Source organism: Dasypus novemcinctus, chromosome 22 (genome assembly GCF_030445035.2).
Source record: "Dasypus novemcinctus isolate mDasNov1 chromosome 22, mDasNov1.1.hap2, whole genome shotgun sequence".
NCBI classification, from domain to species: Eukaryota; Metazoa; Chordata; class Mammalia; order Cingulata; family Dasypodidae; genus Dasypus; species Dasypus novemcinctus.
The window spans coordinates 37022182-37046614 of NC_080694.1; the positions used below are offsets into that span (position 1 = coordinate 37022182).

The following is a 24433-nucleotide window of genomic DNA, read 5'->3' on the forward strand; positions in this document are numbered from 1 at the left end:
TATGACAAAATAAGTCCTTTATTTGAACCTTTCTTCCCTGAGGCAAATTTTAGAATTGATACTGTCCAGAATCTTGAAATATGTGACAGTTAATATTATGCCAAGACTTGCTACCTCATTTAACCAGCCGTCTTATTAACTAACATAGCTGCCTTAGTCTATCAAACTGTAACAGCAAATGTATAAAAAATATATATAATTTTGCATATACAAAGGCCTGAATTTGTATCTTAGCAGTGTATTGTTGAACTGATCTTGGCAAAACTTTGTATAGAGAATTTGGAGATAGTTTCAGGTGTCCTCTGAAAATGACCAGCATTTCTTGCTTCTTCCTTTCTTTTTTTTTTCAAAATAAGATTTTTGTTAAATAACATTTTGACTAATCCAAAAGGGAATTTTCACATGGACAGATTTATAGTGAAGGTGGTATTATAGAGAAATCTGGATAATTTAATAAATGGCTATCTAAAGGTGCTTATAGCATCCTAAGTTATGGTTGTATATTAGTTAAGGAAACACTCCTTAAATTACAGAAACAGTCTTTTGGAACATGAAACTTAAAAGGAAATTTATGGGTTGGATGTTAGGTGTTTCATGAAATCCAAGGAAGAACTGAACAACCCTTGACATTTTCAGAATCAGGGTGACCTTTGGGCCTCAGCTGTGGTGGGAATTTGTGGGCTGTCAGTTTCTAGCAAGGCTTCCTGATCCTGGCTGCTCGTTAACAATACACCTGGAGCTTGTAAATCTACTGATACAAGGGCATTCCCCTATATCAATTAAATAGAAATTTCTAGATGTGGTGCCTTGACAGATATTTTAGAACAGTTTCCCAAGTAGGTCTAGTGTGCACTCAAAACTGATATGTGACTGATAAAATCACAGTAACTGTCCATAACCAATTTGCAAAGCTGAACTTGTTAAATGGTTGAGAGCAAAGACTTTTTCTTCCTCTTCTGTTTCCCCAATAGAAGACAGCCTAGCACCTCTGTTCAGTAATAAGTTCACAGTAAATATTCGTGAATTTGTTTCATTTCTTTTAAAGTATTCCAGAATTCAAGCTCCTCTTGGTCATGTTGATTTTATCCCTCCAAATAAACATAGGCCTATGTGCAAAAATATTAAAACAAACAAAACCACAAAACCCCCAAATATGCTGTTTTTAGGAGACTTAAATCAGGTCAAGAAGGCCAGTGTAATGAGGGGAGCGACTGGCCGGTGGGGTGGAAAGCAGTCCAGGTTAGGAGGGAGATGTCCTCCGGGCTGTGTGCATATTTCCCATGGGATCAGAAGAAGCCAGAAAGATCCCTTGCTGTGTTGTCTCTTCTTGTGTCTATAAATCAAGCAGTACAGGAACAAATATATGCCATTATTATGCCTTGAAATAAAATGCAGCCGGGCTTCTCACTATATATATACCTCAGTCAACCTCAGAATACTGCTGTGTAAGTTAGCAATAATTTATCCTCCAGTGGTGTTTAAGCCTAATTTAAGTAGAAACTACTCTAATTAACTTCACCTTTCTGGTATTCATTGCTTAAATGGTGACTGAAGAGGATACCCATGCAGGTAGTGAATGCAACTTAATACTACTCCAGGCTTTTTACATTCGTAGGCAGCGACTGGCTCAGGGTATTTTCTTCAGATGAATTGGTACTTTTCACTTGTCACATGTAGATTTTTGACTTTTCAAAAGACTTAAAAGAAACCAAAACATTAAAGTGGCAGGTTAGAATTGAAAAATTGGTTGCTTTTAAAACAAACTAAATTTTAGACCCAGGGGTTTTGGAATGGCTGTGTTTTTCTGTTTTGTTTTTTGAGGAAAAGAAAATGTTTGTCAATTCTAAATGGATGATTGTGTATACTTTTTCAGTTACAATAACAAATCTTTATTTAGTTGAAAGGTACAGTTCAGAAGCAAGGGAAATAAAACAAAACTTGTTCAAGTTCAGGAATGCTTACTTCTAAGTGCTTTATGCATTTATTTTTAAAGTTAGATTATTTCTCAAATAATCTATATAGTGTGTATAAAAGATGCTGGCAGTATTGAAGCTAGAATCTGTTTTTATGTTATCGGATTTACCAGGTTTAGAAATGAATGTATTTAATATTTGAAAGATATTTATAGGGCTTTTAGTTTTTTATTGAATCTTTATGTATCTTAATTTATTCATAATAGTGAAGAACATTGGCTTTTTTTTTTCCTTACTCAAGAAATCTTTTCTTCAATAAAATCCTAACACCAAATTGTTCATTTCTACCTCCTTCCCCCACCCTATTTTTAAGGATTATTCTTGTTCCAAGTTCATTCTGGATACCCCCGTTTCATAAATGAAGGAAGTGTTGAACTGAGTGGGTTCTTGTGAGTCTACATCTTGTGTCCTGCTCTGTTTGGACTAAAATAATTCCTCTTTAAAGTTGTACTATATCTAATTAATTTAAACTGTAACCTCAAATGAAACAGTTACTACCTGTTGACATTTTTAGCTATTGAAAGCGCTGATCATAGTGGTAGAAGATGAGGGTTCACTGTGGCCTCTGGCCCAGCCGGTTTGATCTGTGACCAAATTACCCTCTCCTTTCCTTCCTTCAGTCTAAAATGGAACGGAAATTACCTGCTGGGCCCTTATACCCCAGGACATTGTAAAGATTAAGAACATGTTTCACTGCTCAGCTTTGATTTTTTCGAATAAAGAGCATGTGTCGGGAGGGCTTGGCGTTGTTGCCCTGAGTGGCTGCGACTGAGGAGAATATAGGTTTTAGGTTTTTTTTTGTGGTTGTTTTTAACTCACATATTGTGGGAAGCTTATGTTTTTTTCAGTATATAGTAAACTAAAGTGTATTTACAAGGCCTTTTACTCAAAATGTTTAATGACATTTTATCTGAGAGTAGTTTAATTTTACTTACTGAAATATGTTTAGGCAGAAATGTCTCTCTGGATGCTATGACACATGTGGATTTTAAGTATTTTCTTTGACGTTATCTTCTTTGTCTATTCAATCTCACTTGTGTTTTGTTTACTTTGCATTGGTGTTTTTGTTTTTTGTTTTTCCTATCTGGTTTCAGCATTGTCTTTTTGGTGTTTCGCTTCACTACCTAGGGCACTGCGCCTTACCACGCAGGACTGGGACACCTTTTTTCTTTTTTTTACCAGGAGATCCTGGGATCAAACCTGGGTCCTCCATATGGTAAAGGGGAGCCCAATTGCTTGAGCCACAGGTGCTTCCCAGCATTGGTGTTTTATTCATTAAATGTTGAAAAAAAATCAAAACCTGGTGTGGGTAGCATAGTTTCCAAATTGAATTTTTTCTTGAACTTTCCCCATCTATCTATCTATCTATCTATCTATCTATCTATCTATCTATCTATCTATCTATCTATCTATCTATCTATCTGTCTATCCATCCATCTATTCATCCATCCATCCATCCATCCATCCATCCATCCATCCATCCATCCATCTATCCATCCATCTATCTATTCCCTCCCCCCTTGCAGCTTGCTTGCCGTCTGCTCTCTGTGTCCATTTGCTGTGTGTTCTTTTGTGTCTGCTTATCTCCCTTTGTTACGTCATCTTGCCTCACCAGCTCTCCACAGGCGTGGGCCAGCCTGCCTTCACAAGGAGGCCCCGAGACGCGAACCCAGGACCTCCCATATGATAGGTGGGAGCCCAATCGATTGAGCCACAGCTGCTTCCCTCCACATTGACTTTTAATTAATTTTATATGAAATGCCCTCCCCTCTTCTTTTTTCCTATGAACACTTTAGCTATCTCTAACAAAACAGGTTCTATTTTCCTCTTTCTGAAAGAAACGCAGTGGGATGGGAAATGCCTAGGTGGTTTGGTCACCAAGTGTAGAGGAAGGGGCCTCTCAGTCATCCCCGGGGGCGCTGTGTGTCCAGGAGAACAAGTGGCTGCCATGCTCAGACCCTCTTGCCTCAGGCCCTGCTCAGAGCCCTTTGGGTGCACCCCGCAGGCCTTCTGTAGGTCCTTTGAAAGGGACCTGGTCTGAGGAGGATGTGCTATAATTAGTGTAGCCAGAGATCTAATCTTAGAAAGCAACTGGAGGAAAAGTGACAGTCTCCTAGCCACTTTGAAGAGGCAGGGAGAAGGTGAAAAGAGCAGGCTGAGAAGTGTCCTTGTGTGTGGGCAGAGGCACCGAGGTTGCTGCACATTCTCTTGCTGCTTGGTTTCCTGTTCAGACCAGTCAGAAGGCCAGGGGTGTTTTCAGCCCTGTGGGGCAGCGGCAGTGCCGTGGTGTCCTCCACTTGCTTTTCCTGGGAGAGGGATCACCCCCCCCCCAGTTTGCTGTCAGGGCACGGTAGCGTGTGGCTGTGCAAAGCCGGCATGAGTCGTTTGCCCTTGGCATAAATCATGGCGACCTGCCCTCAAATGCCGATTCCTCACCCTGTGATGAAAACTTCTTCATTGCCCATCCTAATAGTGGCCTGGAAGAGTGCAGCTAGTTAAAACTCACAGTAATTTCAGATGCCTCTCTGAAGCCCATTTTTCCTCTGCTAAGAAGTAACAAAATTAATTGCTCTTTCACTGCCTGCCCACTCAGAAGTTGGCGCTTCAAGAAATGAAATGACAAAATGACAGGTGATTTAGAGGTAGAAGGAGAGCTGCCTTGGATAAAATATAGACTGTTGTCTGACTTCCATTGGAATGGACTTGGGTGTCAGCTAAATGCTTGCTTGGTATTTCTAGTTTAATGAGACAGCTGCAAAATGAACCTAAAATCAGTTTCTAGAACATGCTAAGCCCTTCCCACCTGAGTATCTTGGTACTTCCAGTCCTTATATCCAGAAACTGTTTCTGCCTTTGGAATGGCCTATCTATTTAATCTTGGCTTAAATATTACTTCCTCAGGTCTTCCTTGGCCATTCTTCTTTATTCTCTCCTGTAATTTTTAGGTTTCTATTTATCTCCTTTGTAGACTTTAAATTACACTCATTGCCATTTGCCCAGCAGCTGGTGCAGTGCTTGTCACATAGGAGGAGCTCAATAAACATTTGTCGAATGAGTGAATGAAAATTCTGTGATTGTTTCAGAAGATCCACTTAGTTAGAGCAGCGCTGTCCGCTAGGCCTTTGATGATGTGCATGTTCTATATTTACGTTCTTCAGTATGCAGCCACTGGCCACCTGTGGCTTTGGAGCACTGGAAACGTGGTCACTGTAAATGAGGAACTGCATTTTTGTTTACTTTTAATGAATTTAAATTTAAAGACACATGTGGCTCATGGCCACTGTATTGGATAACACAGATCTAGAGAATGTGGTTTTATTAGTTTTTTATTTTTTAAAGATTTATTTATTTATTTCTCTCCCCTTCCACCCCCCTCACCCCCCAGTTATCTGCTCTCTGTGCCCATTCACTGTGTGTTCTTCTGTGACCTCTTCTATCCTTATCAGCGGCACCGGGAATCTGTGTCTCGTTTTGTTGCATCATCTTGTTGTGTCAGCTCTCCGTGTGTGCGGCGCCATTCCTGGGCAGGCTGCACTTTCTTTCGCACTGGGTCGCTCTCCTTATTGGGCGCACTCCTTGCACGTGGGGCTCCCCTATGCGGGGGACACCCCTGCGTGGCAGGGCACTCCTTGCGCGCATCAGCACTGCGCATGGGCCAGCTCCACACGGGTCAGGAGGCCCGGGGTTTGAACCATGGACCTCCCATGTGGTAGGTGGACGCCCTATCCATTGGGCCAAGTCCGCTTCCCTTATTAGTTTCTGATATGTAAAATTATTACCATTGAATGCTGTTAAACAGGTAATTTCTAAAGCTGAAATGGCCTTCTAAAAGCAGTACCAAGTGTTCAATTCGTTTTATAATATGTAATATGTGCCCTTTTAGTTTATTTGGGAAGTACGTAGCATAGGGGAAGAAGATCTTATGTCCTCAGGGACATTCTATCATGTGGTATTATCTTTGCATTTTTCTTGCATTCTTTGTTTATTCCTTTTTCCGATTAGAGATGTTGTAGGTTTACAGAAAAATAATTCATTAAATACCACCCTATTATTAACGCCTTGGATTAGTTGGTACATTTGTTACAATTCATGGAAGAGCATTCTTATAATTGTGCTGTTGATTATTTATTTATTTATTTTTTAAAGATTTATTTATTTTATTTAATTTCCCCCCCTCCCCCGGTTGTCTGTTCTTGGTGTCGATTTGCTGCGTCTTGTTTCTTTGTCTGCTTCTGTTGTCGTCAGCGGCACGGGAAGTGTGGGCGGCGCCATTCCTGGGCAGGCTGCTCTTTCTTTTCACGCTGGGCTGCTTTCCTCACGGGCGCACTCCTTGCGCGTGGGGCTCCCCCACGCGGGGGACACCCTTGCGTGGCACGGCACTCCTTGCGCGCATCAGCACTGCGCATGGCCTGTGCTGTTGATTATAGTCCATTGTTTATAATAGGGTTCACTATGCTATACAGTCCTACGTTTTTGAAAACAATTTTTAGTAACAAAGATATAACCTAAAATTAACCCTTTTAACCACAATCAACTATATAGTTCAGCCTATACTCTTTCTTGTGGTATATTTATCTGGGTTTAGTATGAGGGTGATGCTGACCCTTCCGAATGAGTTTGAGCAGGATAGGTGTTATTTCTTCTAGGAATGTTTGGTAAAATTCCCCTGTGAAGCCATCTGGTCCTGGACTTTTCTTTTTTGGGAGGTTTTTTATTATTGAGTCAAAATCTTTACTAGGTATTGGTTTGTTGAGATCTTACATTTCCTCTTGAGTCAGTGTGTTCCTGGGAATTTGTCCATTTCACCTAGGTTTTCTTATTGGTTGGCATATAGTTGTTTATGGTGTCCTGTTATAGTCATTTTTATTTCTGTGGACTTTGTAGTAAAGTTCCCACTTTTTTTTAATTTTAATTATGTGCCCCCCTTTTTTGTCAATCTAGCAAAAGTTTGTCAATTTTACTGATCTTCTCAAAGAACCAACTTTTTTTTTAAATTCTATTTTTCTTTTTAAAAAATTCTCTTTTATTTATCTCTTCTCTAATATTTGATATTTTCTTCCTTCTGCTTTGGGTTTAGTTGGCTCTTCTTTTTCTAGATCTTCTAGCTTTGGGGTTAGTTCTCTAATTTAAGAGCTTTTTTCTTTTTTAAGGCAAGCATTTAGAGCTATAAACTTCCCTCTGGGCATTGCCTTTGGTAAAGTCTTCTATTTCCTTGTGGATCTTCAGTGTAGATATTCTATCCATTATTGAATGTGGTATATTGAAATATCCTACTATTAATATGACATTTATTTCCCCATTCAAATCTGTCAGTATTTGCTTCATGTATTTTGGGGCGCTACTGTTAAAAGCATACTATATATGCTGTTATGTATGTAATCTAATGCTCTTTTTTGTCCCTTATAACAGTTTTTGACTCAAGGTCTATTTTTTTCTCATAGTGGTGTAGTAATCCCAGCTCGTTTGGTTACTACTTGTATGGTATATTTTTTCTACATCCTTTCATTTTTAACCTACTGATGTCTTGTTTTTTTCAGGGGAGGTACCAGGGATTGAACCCAGGACTTCATATGTAGGAAGCAGACACTCAACCACTGAGTTACATCCGCTCCCCAGTGGCAGTTGGTTTTTTCGTTTGTTTGTGTTTAGGAGGTACGGGCATTAAAGCCAGGACCTCGTAGGTGGGAAGCAGGTACTCAAGCACTTGAGCTACAACCACTCCCCTGATGTCTTTTAATTTAAGGTGAGACTCTTGAACACAGCATATGGTTAGGTCACGCATTTTAATCCATCCTGCCAATCTTTGCCTTTTCTTTTTTTTTTTTAGGTTTTTAACTTTTTAAAAAATTATATTATTTATATGAAAAAAAGTAATGTAAAAGCGGGCAGAGTGAAAAAGTAGTCTATTTCTCACTCTTCATTTCAGATGCCCAAATCCCTTCTTTCTTAGACAACTGTATGTCTTTGCAGGGATCTTTATAATTAGAAATGCACGTATATATCTCTTTATTTTCGCATAATTGAGAAAATACTACTTGTACTGTTTTGCTATTTTGCACTTTGCTTTTTTTTTTTTAAACTAACAATGTATATTGAAGGATCATTCCCCAGCTCAGAACATATGACTGTCTCAAATTTGAAAGATTTCATGTTATTTACTTGAATGCTTGATAGAATTCACCAGTGAAACCATCTTGGCCTAGAGTTTTCTTTGTGAGAAGGTATTTGATAAAGAATTCCATTTCTTTAAAAATATTGGGCTTTTCATATTTTCTGTTTCTTCATGTGTTAGCTTTCCTAAGTTGTGTTTTTCAAACACATTTATTCTAAATTGTCAGATCATCTTGGCACAAAGTTATTCATAATATTCTGTTAATATCCTTTTAATGATTACAGAATCTAGTGATATCTCTTTCATTTTTGATTTTGGTAATTTCTGTTCTCACTTTTTTTTCTTGATTAATATGGCTAGAATTTGATCAATTTTCTTGATATTTTCAAACAACCAACATTTGGTTTTTGTTAATTTTCTCTGTAGTTTGCTTTTTTCCCCTGTAAAAAGCTTTGTTGTTTACATTTGGTTCACAGCCTAGTCAGAGGCCTGCAAGTACCTGGTTTAAATAGATGCCTCCTGGGGAGCGGGTGTAGCTCAGTGGTTGAGTGCCTACTTCCCATGTATGAAGTCCTGGGTTTAATCCGTGTACCTCCTTTAAAAAAAAGTGCCTCCTGTCTGGAGAGAGGGCTCAGACAGAAGCCCAACTGCAAGTGGGAATGCAAAGGAGCCCCCAAAAGGTCTCTGGGCTCTGGAGGCTCCTAGTCATACTTGGGGGTGAACCTTTCAAAGAGATACTTGCCCATCCTGGCATGTGGGCCAGCCAGCCTGGAGGTTGCTCACACATTGTCTCCCATCTTTTTGATGAGTATGGCCTGCTTATCTAGCCAGTGGCTCTCCAGGAAGTCACAGAGATGAGGGTGGGTGTTGGCAGAATCCAGGACATGCAGATCCAAAATGTCCTGGTTCAGGTTCTTCTCCAGGGCCGTGGCAGCTATCCAGAGTTTGGCCCCTCTTGTCTTGGAGTGGTTTTTGCATGTAATGAAAGAGGGCAGCAATGCTGGTTTTGCATCTTCAAGAGACATTTCGTTCCATAGTGCTTCTCCTTCACCAACTCACAGAAGAAATGGTACACACCGTCTATGGCCATTTCTTCATGGTCAATATAAAAGCCCCATCAGAGGTAGGTGTAGGAGGCCTGCAGATACAGGTGGATCAGGCGACTGATAGAGGCCTCCACTTCAGTGGAATAATTCTGACTGACCTGGGAGCTCATGACTGGCCAAGGAGGCACTAACCACAAAAAATGGTGTTAGCTGGTTCTAAAAGCAGGGGATAGCAGAGAAGCTGGTCCTGGAGGTTGTAAATGGAGAGGAAGTTGGAGGGTGGTGGGAGACTGAAGAGGAAGTGTGCTGATTTGCAGTTATGCACCCAAGAAAAACATGTTCTTAATCTTAATCCATTCCTGTGAGTGTAATGGTGATAATTGTTATTATTTCTGTATCACTCCAGAATGGAGCATGGACTAGTTTACTGCACCACAATTTTTTTAAACTTTATTTTGTACATTTAATAATTGAAAATGTAAGCAATAATTAAAAAATAAAAAGAAAATACAGTTGAATGAAAACATATATTTCTCAATTAAATGTACTGGGTACATACAAAAATTTTTTGTATGAATCATACAATATGTTATACAATATATTTGGTTCCTAGTAATGCAGTCATATAATATTTGTCTTTTTATGTCTGGCTTGCTTCGCTCAATGTAATGTCCTCCAGGTTTATTCATGTTGTCATAGGCTTTACAACTTCATTTCTTCTTAGAGCTGTATAATATTCTGTCATGTGAATACACCACAGTTTGTTTATTTTCATTCATTAGTTGATGGACACTTGGGTTGTTTCAAACTTGTGGCAATTATGAATAATGCTGCTATGAACATAGGTGGGCAGATGTCTATTCGTGTCACTGCTCTTAGTTCTTAGGGGTATATACGCAGTGGTGGTATTGCAGGGTCATGTGGCAAGTCTGTATTGAACTTCTTTGGGAATTAACAAACAGTCCTCCACAGTGACTGTACCGTTCTACATTCTCACCAGCAGTGAACAAATGTTCTTATCTCTCCACATTCTCTCAAGCACTTGTAGTTCTCTGTCTTTTTAACAGTGGTCATTCTGATAGGTGTGAAATGATATCATTGTAGTTTTGATTTGCTTTGCCCTAATCATTAGTGATGTTAGGCATTTTTTCATGTGTTTTTTTGCAATCTGTATTTCTTTGGACAAATGTCTGTTCAAGTCTTTTGCCCCCCCCCCTTTTTAAATTAAAAAAAAAAATTATTTATTTCTCTCTCCTTCCCCACCCCCCCACAGTTGTCTGCTCTCTGTGTTCATTCACTGTGTGTTCTTCTGTGTCTGCTTGTATTCTTGTCAGTGGCACCAGGTATCTGTGTCTCTTTTTGTTGTGTCATCTTGCTGTGTCAGCTCTCTGTGTATGCAGCGCCACTCCTGGGCAGGCTGCACTTTTTTCACGTGGGGTGGCTCTCCTTACGGGGCACACTCCTTGTGTGTGGTGCTCCCCTACACAGGGGACACCCTTGCATGGCATGGCACTCCTTGCGCACATCAGCACTGCATGTGGGCCAGCTAACCACATGTGTCAGGAGGCCCTGGGTTTTAACTCTGGACCTCCCATGTGGTAGGTGGATGCTCTATCCATTGAGCCAAATCTGCTTCCCATCTTTTGCCCATTTTTAAATTGGGTCATTTGTCTTTTTATTGTTGAATTGTAACATCTCTTTATATATCCTGGATATTACATCCTTATCAGACATGATTTCCAAATATTTTCTCCCATTGAGCTGGCTGCCTTTTCACCCTTTTGACAAAGTCCTGTGAGGTACAAAAGTGTTTAATATTGAGGAGGTCTCATTTATCTATTTTTTTCTTTTGTTACTTGTGCTTTGGGCGTAAGGTCCAAGAAACCACCACCTACTACAAGGTCTTGAAGATGTTTTCATACGTTTTCTTCTAGTAGTTTTATGGTCCTGGCTTTTATATTTAGATCTTTGATCCATTCTGAGTTGATTCTTGTATAGGGAGTGAGATAGAGGTCCTCTTTCATTTTTTTGGTTATAGATATCCAGTTTTCCCAGCACCATTTGTTTGAAGAGACTGTTTTGAAGAGACTGGACTTGATAGGTTTGTCAAAAACCAGTCGACCATATATGTGAGGGTTTATTTCTGAATTCTCAATTCAATTTCACTGATCGATGTATCTATCTTTAAGCTGTACCATGCTGTTTTGGCCACTGTAGCTTTGTAATATGTATCAAGTTCAGGCAGTGAAATTCCTCTCATGTCACTCTTCTTTTTTAGAATGCTTTTGTCTATTTGAGTGCTTTTTTTCCTTCCAAATGAATTTGGCAGTTGCCTTTTCTAATTCTGTAAAGTAAGCTGTTGGGATTTTGATTGGTATTGCATTGAATCTATAAATCAGTTTGGGTAGGATTGACATCTTCACAATAATTAGTCTTCTAATCCATGAACATGGAATGTCTTTCCATTTGTTTAGGTCTTCATTTCTTTTAGCATTATTTTGTAGTTTTCTGCATATAGGTCCTGTACTTTTTTGTTAAATTAATTCCTAGGTATTTGAGTCTTTTTGTTGCTATTATAAATGGAATTTTTCCCCTGATTCCCTCTTCAGGTTGTTCAGTACTAGTGTACAAAGACATTACTAATTTTTACGTGTTGCTTTTGTATCCTGTCACTTTGCTCAACTCATTTATTAGCTCCAGAGGCCCTGTCAGGGTTACTTCAGAATTTTGTAAATACAGGTCATGTCATCTGCGAATAGTCAGTTTTACTTCCTCTTTTCCTATTTGGATGTCTTTAAGTTTCTTTTTCCTTGTCTATTTGCCCTAGCTAGAACTTCTAGTACAATATTGAATAATAATGGTGACAATGGCCATCCTTGTCTTGTTCCGGATCTCAGAGGGAAACCTTTCAACATTTCTTCATTGAGTACAATGTTGGCTGAGGGTTTTTTATATATGCTTTTTATCATATTGAAGAATTTTTCTTCTATTCTTATCTTTTGAAGTGTTTTTATCAAAAAAGAATGGTGGATTTTGTCTGATGTCTTTTCTGTGTCAATTGATGTGATCACGTGGTCTTTTCCTTCAATTTGTTAAAGTAGTATATTATTATACATTGATTAATTTTCTTATGTTGAACCAGCCTTGCATACCAGGAGTAGATCCCGCTTGATCGTGTGTATATTTCTTTTGATACTCTGTTGGATTTGATTTGCAAGTATTTTGTTGAGAATTTTTGCATCTATGTTCATTAGAGAGATTGGTCTGTAATTTTCTTTTCTTTTAGTATCTTTATCTGGCTTTGGTATTAGGGTAATATCGGCTTCATAAAATGTGTTGGTGATTTCCCTCCTCTTCTATTTTTTTGGAAGAATTCTAACATGATTGGTGTTAATTCTTTTTGAAATGCTTGTTATATTTCACCTTTGAAGCCATCTGCTTCCGTACTTTTCTTTGCTGGAAGATTTTTGATGACAGATTAAGTCTCTTTTAATGTGATTGGTTTGTTAAGTTCTCCGTGTAGGTTGTTTGTGCATTTCTAGGAATTTGTCCACTTCTTCTAGTTGTCTAATTTGTTGGCATACAGTTTCTCATAATATCCTCTTACCTTTTTTATTTCTGTGGGGTCAGTTGTAACTTTCCTCATTTCATTTGTGATTGTATTTATTTGCGTCTTCTCTTTTTTTCTTGTTGTTGGTCTAGCTAGGGGTTTGTCAATTTTATTGATCTTCTCAAAGGACCAGCTTTTGGTTTTGTTGATTTTCTCTATTTTTGTTGTTTTTTTTCCTCAATTTTGTTTATTTTTGCTCTAATCTTTATTATTTCTTTCCTTCTGCTTGTTCTGGGATTGGTTTGCTGTTCTTTTTCTTGTGTCTCTAGTTGTTCAGTTAAAATCTTTGAATTTAGCTCTTCTTTTTTAATATAGGCATTTAGGGCTATAAATTTCCCTCTCAAGACTGCCTTCACTATATCCCATAAGTTTTGATAAGTTTTCATTTTTCTCAATATAAGTACTGATTTTACTTGCAATTTCTTCTTTGACCCACTAATTATTTAGGAGTGTGTTGTTTAGCCTCCACACATTTGTGTATTTACCACTTTCCTATTATAGATTTCCAGTTTCATTCCAGTATGATGTGAAAAGGTGCTTTGTATAATTTCAGTTTTTTATATTTATTGAGAACTGCTTTGTGCCCTAACATGTGGTCTATCCTGTAAAGATCCATGGACCCTTGAGAAGAATGTATATCCCACTGAGTTTGGGCAGCATTCTGTATATGTCTTGTTAGGTCTAACTCATTTATCATAGTGTTGAAGTTCTCTGTTTCTGGGAAGCGGACTCGGCCCAGTGGCTAGGGCGTCCGTCTACCACATGGGAGGTCCACGGTTCAAACTCTGGGCCTCCTTGATCCGTGTGGAGCTGGCCTACGCGCCGTGCTGATATGTGCAAGGAATGCCGTGCTGCGCAGGGGTGTCCCCATGTATGGGAGCCCCATGCGCAAGGAGTGCACCCCATAAGGAGAGCCGCCCAGTGCGAAAGAAAGTTCAGCCTGCCCAGGAATGGCGCAGCACACACACGGAGAGCTGACACAGCAAGGTGACACAACAAAAAGAAACACAGATTCCCGTGCCGCTGACAGCAGAAGCAGACAAAGAACACACAGCAAATAGACACAGAGAACAGACAACTGGGGCGGGAGAGGGGAGGGAGAAATGAAATAAAATAAATAAATCTTAAAAAAAAAAGTTCTCTTTTTCCTTGTTGGTCTTCTGTCTAGTTCTATCTAATGATGTGAGGTGTGTTGAAGTGTCCTGTGATTATTGTAGAGATGTCTATTTCTCCCTTCAGTTTTGTCAGAGTTTGTCTCGTATATTTTGGGGCACCCTGTTAGATGCATATTTATGACTATTATCTCTTGCTGGTGGTTGTGCCTTTTATTAATATATAATGGCCTTCTGTATCTCTTGTAAATTTCTTACATTTAAAGTCTGTTTTGTTTGATATTAGTATAGTTATTACTACTTCAGCTCTTTTTTCGTTACTGTTTGCACGGAGTATCTTTTTCCAACCTTTCACTTTCAGTGGGTTTGTATCCCTGGTTCTAAGGTCAGTTTCTTTTAAGCAGTATATGAATGGCTCATATTTTTTGTCCATTTTGTCAGCCTGTATTGTTCGATTGGGGAGTTTAATCCATTCACACTGAATGATATTGCTGTAAATGCATTATTTATTTCCACCACTTTATTCTTTGGTTTTCATATGTCATATCATATTTTTGTCATTTTACTCTTTTGATTATCCTTTCTGCTATTCTTTCTTCTATACTCTCCTCTAGTCCTCTCTCTCCTGTCTTTTTTCTTTTAGTTTCTAAGACTTCCTTTAATATTTACTGCCAAGGTGGATTCTTTGTTATGAAATCTCTTAGTTTCTGTTTGTTTGTGAATATTTTATACTCACCTTCATATTTGTAGGACAGTTTTGCTGGATAAAGAGTTTTGGGCTGGCAGTTTTTCGCTTTCAGTATCCTAATTGTTTCATACCACTGTCTTCTTGCCTCCATGGTTTCTGATAATGAATCTGCACTAAGTCTTACTGGGCATCCTTGTATGTGATGGTTTGCTTCTCCCTTGCTGCTCTGAGAATTTTCTCTTTATCTTTGACATTTGACATTCTGAGTAGCACATGTCTTGGAGTAGGTCTCTTCAAATTTATTCTGATTGGGGTATGGTGTGCATTTTGGACATGTACATTTCTTTCGTGAGAGTTGGGAAATTTTCAGTTATTTCCTCTAATATTCTTTCTGTCCCCTTTCCCTTCTCTTCTCCTTCTAGGAGAATATGTGTCCCATGATACATATGTTGTTGTGTTTTGTGTTGTCATTCAACTTTCTGAGCTCCTGCTCAATTTTCACCTTTCTTTTCTTTATTCTCTCAGCTGATCTGTCTTCAGTATAACTTATTCTTTCTTCTATCATTTTGATTCTGCTATTGTATGTCTCTAATGTGTTTTTTTAAATCTCATGTATTGTGTCTTTCATTCCCATGAGCTTTGTTACTTTTCTGTTCAGGATTTCCAGTTCTTTGTGCTTGCTCAGTGTCTTCTTGATGTCATTTATCTCTTTAGCCATATTGTCTTTCAACTCATTAATTTGATTTTGAAAATTTGTGTGCATCTCACTAATTAGTTGTCTCAAGTCATGTGTCTCTTCTGGGACTTTGATATATTGCTTTTCTTGGGCCATGTCTTCCATTTTCTTCTCATAAATCCTTCTGTGCCTCACTTAATTTAACCTGTAAATTTGAAATTTTGCCTAATGAGTGCTTAATGGGTTGCCTGCTTCAGAAACATGATGGTTAAATTCAAGTGAAAAGTAAAGACTGTACAACTCCTCCATAAGTAAGGGTATCAATCAGGAATTATTTGACCTAGATTGGGATGAGACACATTTTAGCTGAGCCTCCCCAGTAGAAGTGAATCTCTTTGTTTACTTTTAATTTTTGTTTTCTTAATTGTATTATATCAATTGGCTCCTGGGTTTTAGTTTGAGGGAGAATTCTTCAGGAAATAAAGGTTGGGTTTGTTTTGCATTCTTGCCTTCTGCAACTTGCTTTGCCAGGCTAACAATTGCAAGCAGGTATTTATACAACAGTTGCCTTGTGACTATTCAGCATAGATTGGTCCTGGAGGGCTAGAAGCTTTTCAAGGAATGAGGAGGATTAAAAAATAATAATAATAATTAGCTGATTAAAATTGAATAGTATGTTAGCACTTTTTGATGGAGGTAGACTTTTAAAAAATTAACATTTTTAATTTTAATAATTAATAAAAGCCATCAGATTGAAAGTAAACTGCTGATGTTCTATTTAGATTAAATTTTTAGTGCCTTTTCTTAAAAGAAAAATCCTGAAACCTTTTTTTTCAAGTCTTGAAAGTAGAAATACAAATTCCATATTTTACAGTCTTAAAAATAAAGACAAAGTTTAAAAGGGATGCTTCATGATGGATTTTTTTATTCTTGTCCGTTGTCTATACCCATCCCAATGTGTAGTGGTGCGATCTGTGAATCCACAGAAATCACCTCTTTTAATATAGCCTCAACCTAACTAAATGCATAATTGCCCTATTCTGGCAAATGGTAGTAGCTTCTTGTTAAGGACCTGAAACTCAATTTAGTTATTGCTCCTAGATATCAGTAACTTTATGAGCCAGATCATTTTTCTCATTTAAGAAAACACTAACTCTGTTGCTTTTAAGTGACAGGTGGTAAAATGGGCTTCTTTGCATATGTGTTGTCATGTGCTTGGGCTCTGTAGTTTGAAATTTTTAAGGAGGTCACAGGAATTGAACCCAGGACCTTGTACATGGGGAGCAGGCACTCAATCACTAAGTATATCTGATCACCAATGAGAGTTGTTTTTTTTTTGTTTGTTTGTTTTTAGGAGGTACTGGGAATCAAACCAGGCACCTGGTATATGGAAAGCAGGCGCTCAACCGCTTGAACTATATCTGCTGCCCTGTAGTCTGAATTTTTGACCAGTGTCCTTTGAGACAGGTAGAAAGAATCAGTAACTGTTATTTCATATTTTTTAATACCTCCTAACTTATCGGTATAATACCATTGTGAACATTGGATAATCATGCAAGATGAGCACATTTAAACTTGTGGATTCAAGGTGACTTTTGAGTCATTTAAGAAGTATTATTTTGGGAATTTGAAGAAAGTCATAGTCTTGTAAGATAAAGTATTATCTTCATCAAATGACTTGTTCTGTGTTACTATGGATACACCACATGCCCAGCCGACTAAGGACCGAGGAGATGGAACCTCATGTTGAGAGACTAACTGTAAGCATGGGTGCTGAGGGAGGAGAAAGCTGCAGGTGGTGGTCATGGAAGGCAGTCTGTTGTAAGGGCTGTAAAAGAAACACAGCTCCGCAGGCCGGAGAGCGGGGAATGGCCACATCCTGAAGGCATGCCGAGGGCCACACACCACTTTACCAGATGGACACAGGGAAGGGAGAAGTGCATGAAATAGGCCATCCTAGATGGAGGCAACTGCCAGAGCTGGGGCTTGTGAACAATTCTCTTTAGTGGGAGTGTGGACTGTAGTCCCCTGGGGAGAAAGGTGGACTCCTTGTGGAGCACTTCGTTGGCCAGGTGGAACCCTGAACCTTTTGAAGCTTAGTAGAACTGTGCTTTAGGAAGGATGCTCAGTCCAGCAACAGTGCCTAAAGCAAATCCAAGAAAGTAATTTTTCAAAGTGGAAAGTGGCTAAAGACTGTTGTGTTTTTCTAGAAGGAAATTACTGAGGGTCTCTAAATTATGTGGGTTATGGTAAGAATGGAAAGGGAGGACAAAATGGCAGAGATGTGAAGATAGAATTCACAGGCCTTCCCAATTGATTGAATGTTAGGGAAGAGGGAAGTCTCGAGGTTGAGTAGAAAGTCACGTGCATATGATGAAAAGTAAGCCTCTCTCTAGCTTTTGTTACTCAGCCACCTGCTACCCCCTCTAGCATCACTGCTCTTAGCAATTTCTTAGATACTTTCTTATGTGTGTTTATATGTATAAACTATGTTTATGTTCTTTTTTAAAAAAAATGTTATCTCCCGTGCACACCAATCAGAATCTTGTTTTGATCACTGAATCATATATTTTGGAGAAATTATATATCGATACATGTAGAGCTGCCTCATTCTTAATTTCCTTAGCCAGTCCCCAATTAATAGAAATTTGTTATTTCCAGTTTTTGGCTTTTCCAAATAGTTTGGTAAATACTGTTGTTCATATGTCATTTTACACATGTACAAACAAATGTATTTACAGGCTTAAATGACTGCAAATGAGATTGCTGAATTAATAGATACGTATATTTTAAAATTGCCAGATTTGTCTTCCATAGAGGTGTTTTAGTTTTTGTTTGTTTATTTTTAGGAGGTACTAGGGACTGAGCCCAGGACTTCGTACATGGGAAGCAGGAGCTCAACCACTAAGCTACATCTGCTCCCCATATATACCTTATATATATCTTCTAGGAGGTACGAGGGATTGAACCTGAGACCTTATATGTATGAAGTAGGCACTCAGTCATTGAGCTTTGTCTGCTCTACAGTAGAGGTTTTATCAGTAGTGCCTGTTTCTTAAACACTCACCTATGGTATGTTATCAAACAGTTTGATCTTTGCCAATCTGTCTATACATGATATCTAATTGTTATTTTAATTTGCATTTCTCTGATGAGTAAGTGTGAGCATCTTTTCATATTTTTAAGAGACATTTTTAATTCCTTTTTGGGGGAATTTTCTGTCATTAGCCAATTCTCAGTTCTCTGTTCATAAGTTGGTCTGTACTTTTGTTCAGAAAAAATTAATTGTGGTGATAAGGGAAATTCTGATTATTGAATATAAGTACTTATATATTATAAGGAAATTAGCCCATTAGTTATGATATTTGTTGCAAATATTTTTCCTCGTTTAATTTTAGCCTTGACTATGATATTTTTTTGCCATGCATATGATCCATCAATCTTTCAAGGTTTCTGAATTTTGTGTCATACTTAGAAAGATCTTTCACTCTCTAAGATTATTAAAAACAAGGAAATACCTCTTACACATATTTTTCTAGTATTTTGTTTCTTCTTTTTACATATAAATCTTTATCCATCTGGCATTTATTTTAGTTAAAGGAAATGTAGGATTCCAACTTTACATTTTTACAGATGGGTACCCAGTTGTTCCTACACCATTTGCTGAATAATTCATTCTTCTTCCTCCGCTAAGATGCACTGCCACCTTTATTATAAGCAAAATTTTTACATGTATTTATGTCTGTTTCTAGGTTGTCTGATCTGTCTCATTAATCTGAGGGCCAGTACAGCTCCATTTTAATTACTCTAACTATGTAACATGTTTTATATCTGGCAGTAATAATTCAACATTAATTACTCTTTTTTTTTCCTGGAAATTTCCTGGATATTCCTGCAAATTGATTTTTAAATATGGATTTTAGAATCTGCTTCTCTAAGTCCAACTTAAATCCTGTTGGTTTTTTTATTGGAAGCCTGTTAGTTTTAGAAATTAATTTGTGGAGAATTGAGATAATGACAAACATTTACTGAATTCTTAATATGTTCCAGACTCTGTTTTAAGAGCTTTTTCCGTAACTTCTCATTTAAACTTAACAACAATCTTGTTGTTGTCCCCGTTTCAAAGATTAGGAAACTTAGACATGGAGGGGTGAAAGAACTTGCCCAATAAGTAAGTTACAGAGTAGGGATTAGAACCCAGGTAGTTTTACTTCAGAAATTTATGTTTTTGAATAATGCCCTATATAATAGGCCATGCAGTTGCACTATATGGTCTTCCTTTATGTCCCTTGGTAATATTTGGACATTATTCTTCATAAATAACTTGTTTACTTATTAAGTTTATTCGGAGTATTTTATCTTGCATCTTATTTGTTGTTATTGAGAATTGGATCTCTAATTTCATTATTTTCTAATTGATCTTTTTGCATATAGGAAAGCTATTAATTTTTGCATATTAATTTTGCACCCAGCTGTCATACTGAATTCTCTTGTTGGTTTGTCATGCATTTTTATGAGTTTTTTAGGAGAAGGAAGGAGTTTTCTGTTATATAATCGTATTATTTGCCAAATATTCTGTCACTCTTCCTTTCTAAATTGTATATTTTATGTTTTCTCTTATCTAGCTACATTGGTCAATACTTTCAGAGTAAACATTGAAAGCAATGATAAGGGAAATTCTATCTGATTCTTGATTTTCATTGAATGTTTTTATAGAGATTTCTCATAAATCTTGATTCTGGAGTTTTGGCTGATGTATTGGGATCACATTAAGGCAACAGTCTGTTCCTATTTTATTAAAAGTTTAGTTTGCTTTTCAAGAGTGAATGCTAAATTTTGTGATTTGCCTTTGGAGCATTTGGGGTGCTGATCCTTTGATTTTTCTCTTTGAATCATAGGGTGAAATAGAGGAATAGGTTTCCTTTTTTGAATTATCTTTTCATTCTGAGTATGACTGCCAGCCACCACCCCACTGGCCATAGTGTAATGTTCTCTTAGTGGCTTCTGGATTCTGTTTGTTAAATGTTTATTTGGAATTTTTAAATTGCATTTTGACTGATAAATGTTATGGTTTATATATTATGTATCACTTTAACAGCTTTTGCAAAGATCATCAGTAACTCTTAGTGTGAAGCTGGAAGCTGAGCTCTCTGTTCCTTTGTAGATTCTCTACCTCCTCATGGGTGGAGCCTCTGTTTCCCCCACCTGAGCCTTGCTCTTGCTAGCTCGGCCTTGAGATGTGGTAACCTGGACCTCTCTCTCCAACATTCCTTAAGATAGCAATCTGCAGTAGTGGAGAAAAAGACCCATTTGAAGAGAAAAGGTGGAGGAAAAGACCCGTTTGAAGAGAGGGAAGCTTGTTTTGGGCGGGGAAGCAGTCAAGGGTGAGAAGTGTCCTGATGCCAGGATCAAAGAGGCTAAGGGGAGCTATGCCTGGGAGGTGACTGGAATCAGTAAATCAGGAGGGGTGTGGCCTCTGCTAGAGGAGAAGTCAGAGAAGAGAAGGGAGGGAAGGCCCAGAGAGACTCAGGAAAAACATCCAGCTGCACTGTCTGTGTCAGCACAATCCTGCTCTCAACTCCTAGTAGACGCCTATTAGAATCTCTGGGTGGGCCTGGAGGCTAATCAAGAGCTAATCTGAGTGCTTAGAAGGTGCTCACATATATTCCTTGAATTGAAGGCTGCATTTTTGTATTCAGGAAAGACTGCTTTGGTGATTCTCGCCCCTAGCAGTTTGGTAGCAGTAGCTCTAGAGCAGGGGGCTGGGGCAGACACCCCTACAGGTAAAATGCACTACGCAGGCCAGGCTGGAGGATCTCCTGCAGTCTGTTGGCAGCAGTGGGCTGTGCTGTTGAAGTCTCACCATCTCAGGGTGTGCAGGGAGCTTCACACCGGCATCTGCCCTAATCCTTGAGAAAGCTCGTGTGTAGGGAATACGGTGCTTACATTTTCCTCTCTCCTTCCCACCCATGGTCTCGTCCAGCTCCCTGCACACGTCTATCCTTCCTTTTGCATGATAGCATTTCAGGTGTTATGATAGCTGTGCCCTTCTTCTGTGTCTTCTTCTCCGGGCTAAACCTAACGATTTTTGGCTCCTCTTCCCTAACTAATTGATTTGCAGACACTAAACTCTTTTCTAGCTGTACTGTCATTTCTGCAGGCTTGCAAAGTTCATTTGAAAGGAACATTGAATTCATTATTTCCAAGGAGGGCTCATTGCTCCTTTTTCCCTTGTTCATAAATTATAATCTGATTTACTGTCGGTGCTTCTCTTAAAGGCGTGATGTTAAATATTTCTATTCAGAAAATAAAGTCCCTTTCGTTACCCATGTCTCTCTGCCCTCTCTATATAAAACAAATGTATGTATATGTGTGTACATTATATATATGATGATATATACTATACAGTCATAGATATATAACCTATATGTGTGTGTAGTATTTAACCTTAAATAATTTCCAAGTTAACATTGGTATGACTTGAGAAGCGCCGTTTCCCTGTGATCCCTGAAGGTGGAATGCCTGCCCTTGTCAGGCTCAACTCAGAAGAAAGGCTGCCTCGGGGCCCCAGATCCCACCCTGTCCGCAGAGCACAGGACATCTGGCTGTCACCCAGTCTCTGCGGTTGGCCATGCGTGAAGTTCTAGCAAGATTAGGTGTTGGTGTCTTTTTTTACAATGTAAAGACGGAAATGTCCTGAGTTTGGAAAATTCCTTTTAGCATATGTTCATATTTGATTTTGCAAGTGGAGCCAGAGGCACTTCCTTTGCCTAATTTGGCTTTCAGGCAGCTTTGTTTGTGCAGAATTGGACTGTAATCTTTTGCTGTGGATTTAGCAGCAGCAGTGATAAAATTCGTAAGGGAAGGAAGAAAAGAAAAGGGAGTGGAAAGATCGAGGAGTAGAAAGCAGGGCCTCCTCCTCACTGCCATCCTGTTCTGGTGCTCAGAACTGCTCACGGAGGGGTCCAAATCCTGCCCCAGGCCTGTTCCTTCCCAGCTGCAGTATTTCCTCTTCCGACCCTGGCTCTCTTCCCAGGACCCAAGAGTGGCCCTTTTTCCTTCTCTTCTTCCTGTGACTTGCAGGGGCCCCTGGCCTGGTGCGAGCAGACTTCAGGGGCTGGGGCTCTTCTGTTCCAGCCGTGTGCTGAATTGTGCCCCCAGAAAGAAGCATCCAAGCAGGCACGTAGTCCTCAGGGCTTCGGGGTGCAGTCTTGTTTGGAAGTGGAGTTGTTACGGATGGAAGGAGGCAAGTAAAGGAAGGTGGGCCCGCAGTCCAGTATGACCCGCGTCCTTATAAGAAGAGGAGGCCTGGGTGCAGACAGGGGAGAGCGCCACGTGACGACTGAGGCAGAGAAGGCCACGGATTGCCCGCAAGCCACTGCCCGAAGCCAGGAGAGGGGCACGGAGCAGGTTTCCTCTTCCGACTTCAGAGGCAGCTTGGCCCTGTGGAAACCTGGATTTGGTACTTCTGACTCCTGAACTGTACAAGACTAAATTCCTGTTGTTTTAAGCCACGCAGTTTTTGGGACTGTTACGTCAGCTCTGGGGACCTCAGAGCCCTCTCCATGCACTCCCCTACAGCCTGCCTTCTCCAGATAAAGACTCTTTTAGATCCACCTACTTTTCCCCTCCTTGGAGGACCTTGTAGTATGCCACACATTTTATATCAGAGGTAGCTCCATTTATTCGAATGCTTGGATGTAAACCTTTTCCAGGAGAGACATCGTTAATTGAACCCCAGCGCTTGTGGCTCCAGGTTTCCTTTTCAATTGGTGATTCATCTTTGCGGCCTTGCTCTTGCAACATTTAAAGCTTTCACTACTGAAGTCAGGGGAGAAGGATGGGTGCAGAGATGGCCCACAGACCCCTCTGCTTACAGGATATCCAGCTTGCCAGTTTTGGGTATCTCTAGTTCTCTCCCATTTTGTCTCTTCCTGCTCCCTTGTTCTCTTCTTTTTCCTTCCACCCTGCCTTCTTGCCGGAGCCTCATATTTGACAGGGAGTTTCACCAAATCCAAGATGTTCTTTTCTATTTCTCGTTGGCAATGTCACAGTTATAACTGGGTGGCGAAGGTGAACGAACTCTGCTGGATCTTGCTTTTCTGTTTGTGTTGAGCCTGGTGATTGCCATGGTGTCTTTTCTGTCCATCTGTCCTGAGTTTTTGCTGTTTCTTTTTTTTAATATTCCTGTTCAATAGCTTGGAGCAGCTGTTTGTGAACTTCTGAGATGCCTGATTTTGAGGGCAAAGGTTGACCCTCCCCTCTTGCACTGTGTACTCTTCTCACCAATTACAGTTTCTGACAGCACAGAGTTTGGTGACAACCATCCGAGGAAGCAGCCATGACCTGTGGCTTTGAATACATGCAGCCTGATTTTCCCATTCACTCAACAAATAAACACTTGCTAGGCACTGTTGGAGGTGCTGGTCATATTGCCGGGAGGGGGAGCAGACAAAAGTCTGCTCTCAAGCAACTGACAATCTCCTCCATGGAGCTTTAAGCACATACTCTGAAAGGCAGGGAAAGGAAGATACTTGGTCTGTGAGACCAAGGTGAGAGAGAATAGCTACGGCTAATTCAGTGCAATTACTTCACTGCCTCTGATTTCTAAGCAACACAGTTATCAAGTCTGTTTCCTCCACCATCAAAATGACATCAAATAATTTTAGGCCTGTAAATTGTTTGAGCTCCTTATAGGAAGTATTCCACTCACATCTAAATACCAGGATATATTTTGACAAGCTACATGGACAACCTAAAGTGACACCACTGACACATGTAAATAGTTGTTTAAACACCATGGAAGTAGCAAAAATATCAAGTCATTTATTCTAAATGGAACTTCTACAGTGTTTAACTCTTGATATTAATATTTGCTTCATTTTCATCACAATTGACATGCAATTGGAATTTTGATGATGGATTTATTTTAACAGTGATAATGGAGGTGTTCTTAAAAATGTAAGAAAAAAATTAATAAAATACTTTCGTGCCACATTCAACACATAACATAAATCCAACTCCAGATTTAAGCCAAAGGTCAAAGGAAATAAGTCTGATTTTTAATGTGCCAGAGTTTCAGTGTTCTGTAGTTTCTACCACTGTCCTTATGCATGGAGCTGATAAAACTTCTTGTATATTTACCACATCAGGCTCTGGTTTAAATTCTTTTTTTTTTTTTTTAAAGATTTATTTTATTGATTTACTGCCCCTTCC

The 24433-nt window shown here is 39.1% G+C and overlaps 1 protein-coding gene and 1 pseudogene across 2 annotated transcripts in view; one reads left to right on the forward strand and one right to left on the reverse strand.

The window, feature by feature from the left end:
• Positions 1-24433, forward strand: part of FARS2 (phenylalanyl-tRNA synthetase 2, mitochondrial) — a 596483-nt gene that overhangs the window by 27028 nt on the left and 545022 nt on the right. The gene's annotated exons all lie outside the window — the stretch shown is intronic.
• Positions 8787-9301, reverse strand: LOC101434187 (ferritin light chain pseudogene; annotated as a pseudogene).